Source organism: Homarus americanus, unplaced genomic scaffold (genome assembly GCF_018991925.1).
Source record: "Homarus americanus isolate GMGI-L3 unplaced genomic scaffold, GMGI_Hamer_2.0 scaffold25013, whole genome shotgun sequence".
Taxonomy (NCBI): Eukaryota; Metazoa; Arthropoda; class Malacostraca; order Decapoda; family Nephropidae; genus Homarus; species Homarus americanus.
The window spans coordinates 6,341,086-6,354,287 of NW_024722158.1; positions in this window are offsets into that span (position 1 = coordinate 6,341,086).

Here is a 13,202-nt window from a genome sequence, read left to right on the forward strand (position 1 = left end):
CTCCTTGTTCGCTGTCATCCTTTTCACTTTGCCTCATATAAACAACACAAAGGCGCGAATATCAGCCCCTGTGCTGTACGCTGGGCGGCAGAGGGGTGGGAGGGGGAGGATAGAGGGGGGAGAGGGGGAGAGGGAGAGAGGGGAGAATGGGCTGAACCAACAGTAATCCCTCAATTTTTTCCCCCGTAAATTCAATCAATTCAAATTAACTAAACCAAACGTACCTATTGTCCCTTTATTCATGTGACTGTCTAACTGTTTTTTTTAAATAAACCAGTTAACAGTCTACAGTTTTATCCAGTTAGAAATCAATACAGTCAAATTTCTCTTTAGTTATTAGTACAGTGTTCACATCTCCAAGGACTACGAGAGATGTATATAAATCAAATAAAAAAAGGTTTAATTAACGATGGTGACGTTATGAAATTATCACTGACCAGGTGAGAAAATGTACAGAAGAGTCCAGGTAAAACAGTAAATTTTATTATGGTTTTGTTTTTCGTTTAATTAGTCTCTCTCTCGCTCTCTCTTTCTCTTACACACAAATAAAATGAAAAAAAAATATACTTCGCTGACTGTACATGGCCCGTGAATCTAACTAGATATGGTACCGTGTATGTATGTATGTATGTATGTATGTATGTATGTATGTATGTATGTATGTATGCAACCCCTACAATAACACCAGAACATAAACTTGGCTAATTCATTTGCCTTACGCTGAACAACCAAACCCAAACAGACGAAGGGAAAAAGTTGCCAATCGCTTATCTTAAGAAAATTTTGTCTTCCAGGCCAGAGCAGTCGGCTGGCTCTCGACCTTCACCCCCACACATCAAAATGCACCTCGGTAATTTTACAGCCGGGGAGTGAGAATTGAATAAACATCGACCACTACCGGCCCGGAGAGGGAGAGAGAGAGAGAGAGAGAGGTAGAGAGGGGGAGAATAGAGAGAGAGAGGAAAGAGGGAGACAGAGAGAGAAAGAGTGACAGATAGACTGGGAGATTAGAGAGAAAGAGAGAGTGAAAGACAGACAGAAAGGGTGAATAGAGAAGAAATACTAAGAAAGAGACAGACAGACAGACAGACAGACAGACACACAAGAAAAAGAGAGGAAGGAGTGACAAACAAACAGGTGGAAAAGAGAGTAGGCAGACATATTGACAGACAGAGAGAGAGAGAGAGAGAGAGAGAGAGAGAGAGAATGGAAGGTGCTTGAGTTTGACCAGGTCATCAGTGTTGGCCGAGCATCGAAAACCAATAGGCTGTAGATACCGTTTGAGTGCCGAGGAAACAGGGCGGAAGATTTAGTCACCTGTATACATCAACCAAACCCTTGCAGTGTACACATCAACAAAATCCCTGAAGTGTACACAACAAAAATCGAAATGCACATCAACAAAATTCCTGCAGTGTACACCAACAAAATCCCAGTGTACACCAACAAAAAACCCCACTAAATACACACCAATCAGATCTAAAGGACGATTATAACACAGTAGTGAAGATAAACAACAACAATAAAAATAATAACAGGGAGAATGTCAACAAAGGTCCACGAGAGAGAGAGGGAAGAGGTGTGAGTGTCGGCTACCATGGCTGAGGGGCAACTGGCTGGCCGCTGCTCTATATTAACTATATATTAAGAAGGAACGAGGCAGCCCAGACACACAGCACGAGGTTTGTGGTTCTTTGTTATTGGGGTTTATTAAAGTAGTGGAGACAAGGAGGGTGAGGCTGGCCGTGTGTCGTGTAGCTGAGAAATTATATGTGTCCTGAAGCTGAGAATATATGTGTCGTGTAGCTGAGAGAATGTGTCCTGAAGCTGAGAATTATATGTGTCGTGTAACTGAGAGAATGTGTCCTGTAGCTGAGAATTATATGTGTCCTGTAGCTGAGAATATATGTGTCGTGTAACTGAGAAGCATGTGTCGTGTTTATAGTTGGACGTTTAATGACTACTTTTTAACATCTCTCACTTCTACAACATCACCTCTCACTTCTACAACATCACCTCTCACTTCTACAACATCAACTCTCACTTCTACAACATCACCTCTCACTTCTACAACATCACCTCTCACTTCTACAACATCATCTCTCACTTCTATAACATCTCTTCCTCGCCTTTGTCTCACACATCCAACTTCATCCTGAGTTTTGTCAAAAATCCAATTTGTATTCACCACACCTTTACATTTCTTACGCAGATTTTCCGTCAGATTCCCCCCCCAACCCCCCCACCCTCCCCCTATGCCCCCATGACCCCCCCACCCCCCATCCCCCAGAGTGAAGGAAAGAATGTCACATTGCCCTTATATAATTTCCACCTTTTATTTTTATTTGTATTTTTTTTTTTTTTTTTGGTGGGGGAACCCATTAAAAGTTCCAGGTTGCTGTTCCAGAGTCAAGGTAGTGTGATGCCTTACTTTGGAGAATTTCTGTTCATTCATTCATTCATTCATTTTGGTTCATTCATTTCGGTTCATTCATTCATTCATTTCGGTTCATTCATTCATTCATTCATTTCGGTTCATTCATTCATTCATTCATTTCGGTTCATTCATTCATTCATTCCGGTTCATTCATTCATTCATTCATATCGGTTCATTCATTCATTAATTTCGGTTCATTCATTTATTCATTTCGGTTCATTCATTCATTCATTCATTTCGGTTCATTCATTCATTCAGTCATTCATTCATTCATTCATTCATTTCGGTTCATTCATTCATTCATTCATTTTGGTTCATTCATTCATTCATTCATTTCGGTTCATTCATTCATTCATTCATTTCGGTTCATTCATTCATTCATTTCGGTTCATTCATTCATTCATTTCGGTTCATTCATTCATTCATTCATTTCGGTTCATTCATTCATTCATTTCGGTTCATTCATTCATTCATTCATTTATTTACACTTGGCAATGGTTCAAGTTCATGAATCTAATCCTTAATAAAATCTGGCCTTACACCTCAAGTTTCCCCTAAGAGGTTAAATACGATTCCCTTTGGTACAGTTTGGTGCAGTCAGGCCCAAGTTGAGAACACTCCCTCACTCTTGGTGTGTTTGGCCAAGGGGGAAGGGGGGTTTTGTCCGGGGGAGAGGAGGTTTTGTCCGGGGGAGGGGAAGTTTTGTCCGGGAGGGGGGTTTTGTCGGGGAGGGGAGGTTTTATCCGGGTGGGGTGTTTTGTCCGGGGAAGGGGATTTGTCCAGGAGGGGAAGATGGGTTTATTATACGAGACCTCTGAATCGCCAAATCCCAAACCTCTGTTACCTGATTGTTCCCTAATTGTTCCTTGATTGTTCCGTGATAGAGATAAGTTTGTCATTATTTAAACACAGACGAACATGTTGATAGAACACAGCAACAGGTAAGACTTAATGAAAACACTGCTACCACGACCCAACACACACACACACACACACACACACACACACACACACACACACACACACACACACTATTCCCAAGGGTCTTTTCCACCACATTTATTTCTCTTTCACGAATAAAAAAGGAAAAACAAAATCGAGGAAAAAAAATGGGGAAACTGCTCACCCCAGTCGTACATAAAACTGAACTTTTTTCCCCCCACTTTTTTCCCCCACAAGTTCATCGCACTTCCTCACCATTACTGCCGACACTTTATTTTTTTTAATTACAGTTTATTTGTAATTGTTGATAAATGGGATTAATTCTGTTTACTTCAGGAGATGGCAATAATTATTTTTGTTCTGCTTGGTGAATTTCCTACCTACTGTCTGCTTACGTGTTTATGTGTCACCTGCTGTTTCCTTCACAAACTTATAATACCAGCTACCTGCTTCACACACACACACACACACACACACACACACACACACACACACCACACCTTTACTCTTTTATATCCTAAAATATTGTCATATTCCCGAGGCCTTTGTATATATACAGTATACACTCGGCTGACAGAGCGTCCTCGTATGATCTCGACACGAGGACATGGAAACAAAGTGGACAGTTGATACAGTGTCCTCGCCTGGATTGTACACATGTCCTCGCCTGGTTTCAACACGAGGACACACACACACAGCGACTAAATCTAATCCAGTGTCCTCGCTTGATCTCGACGAGGCCAGAGACACACATAATACAAACACCACAAAACTCAAAACATCTCGAACTAAAAAAAATAATAATAATAAATAAAAAATAATAAATAAAAATCCGTCGTTCACAAAATTATTACCTAAATATTTCGTCCCATATTTCATTATTCTAATTTGGTTTTGTCACTTTTTTCCCTTTAAATTTGGGGGAAGAGTAAAATGCACTCATTTTTCCCTAGCGTTCGGGGGGGGGGGTTAAATGAGTACCGTGTGAGATTTTGGAGGAAAGGAAGGAAGGAAATTATGTGAGATAAAAAAAAAACTAACCTAACCTAACCCAACCCAATGTACAGGTAAGACAGGTGGGAAAAAAATTAATTCAAATCACCTCTGTCCTCCACCTGGGTATTATTTCCTTCATTTCTTTCTTCTTTCTTTCTTATTTTTTCCTCATTTTCTTCTCACTTAATATGTAGTGCACGCGAGTTCCATAATTTCATTCAGGTAACATCCAATCAGCGAGGCACAACTTTTGGCTAATGAGGGTGTGTGTTTTATTCTTGCCAAGTTGTTTTTGTTGCTGTTGTTGTTTCCTCATGACCAAATCGCTAATATTGGTGATGGGTTGACAGGTAATTTTGTGTTCGCCCCCCCTCACCACTAACCCCCTTCCCCTCACCTGTATAATGCCTCATAATGGTCTTTGTTATTGGTGCAAGGTAAACAAAGCAAAGAATTTGTTAGGAGAGAAACACTACTTAAACTCCCGTCATTTGCCTCGTCAAGCTCTCTCCAACACACACACACACACACACACACACACACACACACACACACACACAATAGTGGCACTCCGCCCCCAACTTCCGTGACCCGGCGACAGTGCCACTCACATAATGACACACGGATCAATGACTACCACTCTCACGGCTGCCTGAATCGCCTTACTACTACTACTACTACTACTACTACTACTACTACTACTACTACTACTCTTGAACTGGAAAACATAAATAAAAAAATGAAAATAAAATATACAGATCAGATAAAAAAATTAAATAAATAAAATACAAAATAAAGATAAATATTAAAAAAAAATCGCGTGAAAAAATAATATAAAATAAAAATAAATAATAATAAAATAGAAAAATATGAAGAAAAAAAATAAAAATATGTACAAATAAAAACAATTAATAACACAAAATAATAAGTAAAATAAGAAAGAAAGTAATCAAATAAGGTATAATAATCCTCACTCGTGTCTACCGTGAAATAAGATAAAAAATAAGGAGTGAAGTAGAGATGAGAGAAGAGGAACTTGGCCTGGGATTACTTTATAAATACTTCAGGTCTAGCTGGGTAATTAGCGTCTCCTGGCTGTTGATGATGGTGAGGGTGTGGTGATTGTGGTTGGTGGTGGTGTTGTGGTTGTAGTGGTGTGGTTGATGTTGTGATGATGATGAAGTGTGTGTGTCTATGTATGTATGTATGTATGTATGTATGTATGTATGTATGTATGTATGTATGTGCCTCTATCAGTGTGAGTGTGATGCAGAACAAGAGAGAATTTCCTCCCATTATCACCTAACCCAACCCAACCATTACATAAATATTCTCCACTAATATTCCCCATCTCAGTGTCTTGCAACTCTCCTCCTATTCAGGCTCGTTAACTTACGGCCAGGAGACACTCAAAGGAGGTCAGGGCGTGTGTCTGTCACCTCACCGCTCCATTGTCACTAAAGGAGACTCTTTCACGTCTTGGGTATATAAAGGGGGCGGAGTGGTGTCTGTCTACCTGATATGCAACACAGGTTCTGATTGGCTACAGGTGCTTTGGGTATGTAAGGAGACTCACTATTGGGAGAGGAAGGTGATGTGAAAAAATGTGTTAAACTCTAGCTAAAATTATAAGTTATTTTGCCCTATTTTCTGGCCCTCTGGTGAAAATAGGGTGAAGCTCTGATGACGTCACTTCTATGATGTCATCTTTGTCAACATTGTCCGCTGCCGTGTCGTAGAAATTTCTCCACAAAACCGACAACATTTTCTCCACAAAACCGACAAAAACCGACAACACTTTCTCCACAAAACCGACAAAAAACGCCACACTTTCTCCACCGAGGCAACAAAACCGGGGCAAATTTTCTAGGTTTCTCTCGGCGGACCAACAAAAATATGCAAATTAACGGCAGTAAAAAGACTCGCCGACACGATTACGGTTCCCACGGCCTGTTAGCACCTGTGTGTGTGTGTGTGTGTGTGTGTGTGTGTGTGTGTGTGTGTGTGTGTGTGTGTGTGTGTGTGTGTGTGTGTGTGTAAAATAAGAGAACAAATTTTTACTTAACTACAAAAAAAACCACGAAAAAAATCCAAACAAAGGAAGAACATCACCACAACACGCCATTAAATAACGCCATTACCTACGCCATTACCTCCCCTTACAAAAACCCATAAAGGATCATCAAGGTGTGTGTGTGTGTGTGTGTGTATAAATATAACCCACCCCCATTATAATAACCTTCTGACCCATTATCCAGCATCATTATTAACAAGACCATTAACCCCAGAACCGTAGCGCCATTACAATTAGGAATATTATAGCACTCTCTTGTCCACCCATTCACTTCACCCCTACACATTAAGACACCAGCAGTTTATTGTTAAGACATTTTGGCGTTGCCTTAAAGCAGCGTCATCAGGGCGAGAGGCAGTTCCCCCATATAAATTTTCCAGCCTTTGGATTCGAACATAACGGGAGTCTTGTTAATATCCTCAGGTGTGGACGACCGTGGCGAAGGGTGATGCCGGGGCGGGGGTGAAAGTTGAGTCGTTAGAGAGAGAGAGAGAGAGAGAGAGAGAGAGGACACACACACACACACACACACACACACACACACACACACACACACACACACACACACACACACACACACACACACCAAAATCGAACGTAAAAAAAAAAGAAGTAAAAAAGAAAAGAAGACTTGTTGGGGAAAAGTTGAACAGTGACAACCAAGCCAACCATCACCGTAAAACTGACTCTCAACTGACCCTCAACTGACTCTAACTGACTCTCAACTGACTGCATAAAAATAACAGGAACGAGCTGAGGGGAGGGAAGAGTTTATTAGGGCAGGCAATACAGGGGACATATCCTTCGGGTATTTAGATTACAGGTGGGTGGGTGGGTTTATTTCCATCGCCCATACACCCACAGCCTCACCGCCCACACACCCAACCTTATCACCGACTCCACACACCCTCACCTTCCTTACCACCCACAGCCTCACCGCCCACACACCCAACCTTATCACCCACTCCACACACCCTCACCTTCCTTACCACCCACAGCCTCACCGCCCACACACCCAACCTTATCACCCACTCCACACACCCTCACCTTCCTTACCACCAACAGCCTCGCCGCCCACAACACACCCACAGTACGCCCACAACACGCCCACGCTGGTCTCTCTACCGTAGTTTCTTTCCAGCGTTGTGTGTATAGTGTGATCCAGTTGTCCCGTTTCCTGTTCGCCATCTCTCTCCTCTCGTCTCTTCCCTCCTTTATTCTTGTTTATTTGTGTTTGTTTATCATGTTCGTTTCTTTTACTTTTATCAATTAACTTTATCAGCGCGCACACACACACACACACACACACACACACACACACACACACACACACACACACACACACACACACACACACACACACACACACACACACACACACACACACACACACACACACACACACACACACACACACACACACACACACACACACACGGGAAAGACCAGCAAAATTACTATTGATCTGAAGGCATTGCAAGAGAAGTTAAATGTAAAGGAGCAAGATTATGGAAGACGAAGAGATTTGTCTGTCTGTCTGTCTATCTGTGTCTGTCTGTTTGTCTGTCTGTCTCTGTCTGTCTGTCTGTCTCTGTCTGCTGTAACCACACATTCCAGAGTAAGTGAACAAGATATAATTACAGAAAATATACAGCAATAAGCATTAAATATTTGCCAGTACAATTATTCCTACATCCGAGCATCAAGTTTACAGCAACGGGTACAGAACGAGTTTGTGGCCAATGGGAACGAATAGCTGAAGTGGAAGGTTGAGGGTAATTAACGGGCCTGTCCGGATGAAACACTCCAAGTCCTGAGAGATGCGGGAGTGTTGGGGGGTGGGTGGGGAGGAGGGAGTGAGGGAGAGGAGGGAGTGAGGGAGAGGTGAGGTGGAGGATGAGAGGGGGGGGGAGTGTTCCAATGGCTTTCAACTAAACCAATTGCTCCATACTGGTCGACAGCTACCACACGTAAAGAGATAAAGAATGTAAGGGTGTAAATATAACGAGTTGGGTTAGGTTAGGTTAGGTTTGGGTAGGTTTGGGTAGGTTAGGTTAGGTTAGGTTAGGTTAGCATTACGAAATTCCAATATATGCTGAAATAACTTCAGGTAAACTAATCTTCAGCTGCTCCAAATGAATGAATGAAGAATCAACTAAAGGTCCCTAAACATGAACTGACAGTGTGTATAATTTTTCATTCACTGTTGACTTTTTTTCCAACCGATTCATGAATTATATTATTACTCAGCTAAACCACCTCACTCATTACCTGCCCTCAAGACGCTGCTAATTGTGCCTCTTAAACCACCTCACTCATTACCTGCCCTCAAGACGGCTGCTAATTGTGCCTCTTAAACCCTTCCTCCCAAACACATTTACACTGAACTGGATCTCTTGATGAACTCCACCTGATTTAAGTGCCTGAGGTGTTGAACTATTCCTCCTACTGTACACTCACATCATCTTCGGTGCCCCCATCCACTGAGTGCCTCCACCCAGTGCTTCCATCCACCCACACTTAAGATCTCTTCAACACCTCCATCCACACTCACATCCCCCCACTACCACCAACACCCACACTCACACCTCTTCCATCCACACTCACCCACCTCCCACACCACCTGCGCCCTCCCACAACCCCTCATCACCTCCACATACACTCACTCCCTCACCACCCACACACACCCCCTCACCACCTCCACCTACACTCACTCCCTCACCACCCACACACACCCCCTCACCACCTCCTCCTCCATCATTCTCATTCACCCTGGCATCTCTGAGTCTAATTGCTTGTCTCGTGGAAGAACGTGTGCAGAGAGACTCAACCCGCTCTCCTACTCAAGAATATTACACCGCAAACCTCTTCACTTTTCCTGTTAACTAGCTGTCAGGTCCTCCCCCCTTACCCCCTCCCTAGCCCATCCATCCCATTCCACCCCACCCCATCCCACCCCACCCCATCCCATCCCATCCCATCCCATCCCACAAGGACTGATCAATAGATAAGATATTTTTTTTTTACACCCACAACATTATCGACAACATCATCATCAAGACCAACACACGAACGCCGTATCATCACGCACCAACTCTCGACCTGAGTGAGTGTACCCTGTCTTTGATGACCGCCACTCCAGCTGTGTGGCCCCGGCAGGAGGGTCACGCCTTTCTGTAGACAACCTCTCACTCTGGCACTCACTACGTTGATGGTTGGTCACGTGGAGACTTAGCTTTATTTTTATCATATTTCCCTGACAGACAGACAGACAGATAGATAGATAGACAGACAGATAGATAGAAAAAAGTTAAAAAAAGGGTAGATTACTATATTTCTAATCATTCTAATCATTACAGGTGCACAAAGGATTTTTCTAACACCCCGTCTTATCTTTCTTACCTCAATGTTTACTATCTACGTCAGAGGACGATACTACCACGGCCGGGCACCCAAGATAACACCTGATAAGAGAATGGCGACATAATTGAATTTCCAGGACGGGAGGAAACGCAAAAGACGAAACCACACGAGGGAAACACGACAGCCACAGACAGACATACAGACAGACACAGACATACAGACAGTTTCCTCTTCCCTGTGCCCCCCCCCCCTTAGTCAGCCGAGCGGTGGATGGACTAAAAGGCCAGATTTTTTTTTTTTGGGGGGGTGGGGGGAGGAATTACGTGAAGATTAGCCTTAACCCTTTCCGTTCCTCCCCCCCCTAGGTTAGGTTAGGGAGGAATGTATAATAATGAGAAAACAGAGAAAGAGAAAGGAGATAGAAAGAACGCTAAATAAAAAACACGGATGGGAGGAAGAGGAGAAAGAGGAACAAGAGAGAGAGAGAGAGAAGGGGGGGGAACAGAAAGACTTGATAACGTGATGATGAAAGAGAAGAAATGCTCAAAGGAGAAAAGAAAATGACTCGGTGGGGGGAGAGGGGGAGAGGAGGGGATGGTGAAGGGAAGGGGATAGGAGGGGGGAGAGGAGGAGGATGGGTGGGAGGGGGAAGAGACATACATAGACAGACAGACAGACAGACAGACAGATACACAGACAAACAGAGACAAACAGACAGACAAGACAAAATACAGCAGGAGAAGAACACATACAAACACCACCATAAAAAACACACAAAAACAAAAAACAAAAGAAAAAAACACCCCCAAAAAACACGACTCTTTTAACTCCCACACAGTTGAGTCTCAAGGGAGCCACCAAACTATACGGGAGCCATTGAGACGTAAAACCCCACTACGACAGACAGACAGACAGACAGGTAAAACAAGGCCTACTAAATGGCTCTCCTCACATTTAGACAGACAGACACAGACAGACAGACAGACGCAGACAGACAGACAGACAGACAGACAGACAGACAGGTAAAACAAGACCTACTAAATGTTCCTACCAGCTGAGAGTCTTTAAAGGTGTTAAAATAAAGACTCGGCGTTTAATGACCCCTAAATTCCTCGGCCATCAAAACAACAACAACCAACACCAACAGCAACAACAACAACAACAACAACGACAACAAGAGAATAGCATCACCGTGACTTAAAAGTTTAATGAGAACTTTTAACTACCATACAAATTAAGGGGAAGGCCATTATAACCAGGCCCGTGTGTGTGTGTGTGTGTGTGTGTGTGTGTGTGTGTGTGTGTGTGTGTGTGTGTGTGTGTGTGTGTGTGTGTATGTGTGTGTGTGTGTGTGCGTGTGTGTGCGTGTGTGTGTGTGTGTGTGTGTGTGTGTGTGTGTGTGTGTGTGTGTGTGTGTGTGTGTGTGTGTTTACATCTATTTATTTGTTTGTTTTGTATTATTTTCATTTATTTGGTTTATTTGATTTTGTACCTGTTTTATTTATTGTATTTTTGTTCCTTGTTTCTTTGTCCTTCCTCCCCCTCCCTCACCTCCCCTTCCCTCCCTCCCCTACCCTCCCTCACCCCACCCTCCCTCCACCTCCCTGCCCTCCCTCCCCCTACCCTCCTCTACCCCTCCCTCCCCTACCCTCCCCTACAAGATAAACAAACAGTCACTACTACACTGTCCTCGTCACCAAGTTAGGTAATTAGGTGAGAGGCGGCGCCTTGTGTGTCTATTAAGGAAGCCGCCACGTTCATGTATGTATGTATGTATGTATGACGGTAATTGATAAAGGCTGTGTTAGTTCCGTATACAGTGGCGGTAAGATAACTATAATAACCTTTCCCAACCTAACTTAATCCACCCTAACCTAACAAACTCAGCCACGACCCCCCACGCCCCGTTGTGAGCCACTGACCTGTGTTTAGGTCGTCTGTTCCTCATAACAAAATATCAAACTAAAACAAAACATAAACAAAAACTTGACGTGGAATAAAATATAATAATAATTGGGTTTTGTTTTGTTGTTTGATTAAAATAAATATAATACCAATAACTAGAGGAGAGTTTTATTAATGAAACACTCTCTCTCTCTCGCTGTAGTGGTTCATATAAAACACTACTGGTGGATATCTGACCCCCGTACTGTAGAGGTCAGTTTAACCCTTTGATGACGATGATTTAACCCTTTGATGATGATGATTTTGGCCTTTGATGACGAGGATTTAACCCTGGCCTCACCCTACACCCCCACACCCCCTGGCCTCACCCTACACCCCCACACCCCCTGGCCTCACCCTACACCCCCACACCCCCTGGCCTCACCCAACATCCCCTGCCCCACTGTACACCCCACACCCTGGCTCACCGCATACCCCTGGCCTCACCTACATCCCCTGGCCTCACTGTACACCCCCACCCCCTGGCCTCACCCTATACCCTGGCTCTCACCCCACATCCCTGGCTCAATCCTTCCTGTACACCCCACACCCCTTGGCCTCACCCTATACCCCTGGCTCAATCTCTATACCCCTGGCCTCACCCTACATCCTGGCCTCACTGTACACCCCACACCCACTGGCTCCACCCTATACCCCTGGCCTCACCCTGCCATCCCTGGCCTCACCACACCCCTGGCCTCACCCTATTCTGGCCACCCCCCACATCCCCTGGCTCACTGTACACCCTCATTCCCCTGGCCTCACCCTACCCCCCACCCACCGAGCCCCGCGAAAGTGAGCGACTCAACGAGATTTAACTGGCAAATTCAGGCCTTTTACGGTGTTTACGATGGACCTTGGTGTAGCCTGGAGCAGGTTATAGTGTGGCTCTCATGCCCAGATGATGGTTGAACTTCCTGCCCTGGCTGCTGTAACGGGCCTGCTTCATGGTGAGAGACCTGGCCGCTAACAGTGGCCTATTTCCTTTATGAGAGAGAGAGAGAGAGAGAGAGAGAGAGAGAGAGAGAGAGAGAGAGAGAGAGAGAGAGAGAGAGAGAGAGAGAGAGAGAGAGAGAGAGAGAGAGAGAGAGAGAGAGAGAGAGAGAGAGAGAATCATTTATAAATCAATCACTTACAGGACAATAATATAGCTTATAGAAAGAAAGAAAGAAAGAATATTATCTGAGTTAGCTGCAGCGTCTGGCAAGGAAGGAGAAGAAAAAAGTGGGAGGAGCCAAGACGGTGGAGAGAAATATTTAAAAGAGTAAAAAAAAAAGTTCAGGAAAAGATCAACGTCAAGAGGAAAGAGGAGGAGGAGGAGGAAGAAGAGGAGTAGGAAGAGGAGAAAGAGAGGGAGGAGATTAAGGAGGTGGAAGAGGAGAGGGGAAAGAAAAGGAGAAACAAGAGTAGAGGGGAAAAGAGGAGGAAGAGGAAGAAGATAATGAG